Source organism: Alligator sinensis, unplaced genomic scaffold (genome assembly GCF_000455745.1).
Source record: "Alligator sinensis unplaced genomic scaffold, ASM45574v1 scaffold1302_1, whole genome shotgun sequence".
Classification (NCBI taxonomy): Eukaryota; Metazoa; Chordata; order Crocodylia; family Alligatoridae; genus Alligator; species Alligator sinensis.
The window spans coordinates 647,731-649,559 of record NW_005842612.1 but is presented as its reverse complement, the minus strand read 5'-3'; positions in this window follow the sequence as shown (position 1 = coordinate 649,559).

Here is a 1,829-nt window from a genome sequence, read left to right as displayed (position 1 = left end):
CGCAGTGCACGTCTCCTACCTGGATGGGAAAGGGAACCTGGAGCCTCAGGGAAGCGGTAAGAGCCCCAGCATCCCCCGCCCCTGCACAGTGCCCCCCAGCCCCAGGAGCTCCCTGGCAAGAATAACATCCATGGCGCGTCCACCCCTCCAGTGCTGTGCCCCGTTCTGGTCCCTGCACCGCCACGTGGGGAGAGAGGAGCTGGAGAGAGTCTAGAGAGGGGCAACAAGGGATTAGCAGCCTGGAGGGGTTTCCAGAGAGGGGCTTTTCAGAGAGGCCTCAACACACCGGAGGATCAAACCAACAAAAATCTCAGGAGATTTCAACAAGGACAAGTGCAAAGGCCTGCACTGAGGACGGAGCAATCCCCTGCACCAGGACAGGCTGGGGGTGACGGGCTGGGCAGCAGCTCTGCAGAAAAGGGACCGGGGGGGTTGACATTGGGCAATAAGAGGGATATGAGCCAGCAGTGTGCCCTTGTTGCCAAGAAGGCTACCGGCATCCTGGGCTGCATTGGGAGGAGCGCTGCCAGCAGATCCGGGGCAGTGATTCTTCCCCTCTATTCTGTACGGTGGAGGCCACATCTGGAGTCCTGTGTCCAGCTGTGCCCCCCCCCCCTACAGAAAGGATGTGGACATGGAGAGAGTCCAGCGGAGGGCAACAAAAATGGTTGTGGAGAAAGGCTGAGGGAACCGGGCTTAGTCTGGAGAAAAGAAGACCGAGGGGGGTTGAATAGCAGCCTCCAGCTCCCTGCAGGGGGGCTGCAAAGAGGCTGGAGCTGGACTGTTCTCAGTGGGGGCAGATGACAGGACAAGGAGCAATGGGCTCAGGCTGCAGCAAGGGGGGTTTAAGTTGGATGTTAGGAAAAACTTTCTCACTAGGAGGGTGGCGAAGCACTGGAACGGGTTTCCCAGAGAGGTGGTGCAGTCTCCATCCTTGGAGGTTTTGAAGACCTGGGTAGACGAAGCCTTGGCTGGGATGATGCAGTTGGGGCTGGTCCTGCTTGGAGCAGGGGGCTGGACTGGATGCGACCTCCTGAGCTCCCTTCAACCCCCATTGACTATGATTCTTTAGGAGGAGACACTAAGGAGGGCGGGCCTGGTCAGCACAGAGCCAGGGGCTAGGATGAGGGTTTACGACCTACTCAGTGTGGGAGAGGAAGTCCTCGGGGATTTCTTGTGGCCTCTCTCTCACCAGGCACGGACAAGGGGTCGCAGTGAAATCAGCAGGTCTGCAGTTTAAAACCAAGCCCAGGCAGTTCTTGTCCCCCTGCCTGGAATTTGAGCGCGAGGCTCGTTGTCATCAGACGTCGGGGGGAGCTGGGAGTTCAGCCCCATTCCCCAAGGGACCGGACATGTCCTTGGAGGAAAGGGGCATCAGTGGCTCTGGAGCACGGGCATGAGGGGCAGGGAGTCTGTAGCAGAACTACCTGGATCCTCAATGCTGGAGGCTGCACATGGGAGAGGAACAGGAAAATCCTGCCAAGACCCGGTGTCTGTCCCTCCCCACCTCTGCTCTCTGGAGACTGGGCCAGGTGGACCCAGTCGTGGCAGGACTTAGGGTCTTATAACCCACCACCCACTGCCTTTCCCAGCCGGCCTTCCCCCCTTGCCCCTGGCTGCCTGTGTTGGCTGTGATCTGCCCACCCAATTGATTCCCCTTCCCCTTGCAACTCCCCCCATCCCTGGCTCCTTCCAGCTTTGGGTCCCCCAAGAGGAGCTGCTTCCACGGCCCCATGTCCCTGCCTCCTTCGGGCAGCCACGTGGGGGGCTCTCCGGCAGCTTCCCGCTAATGCATCTCCCCCCGCAGTGCCCAGCGCTGTCTCCACACT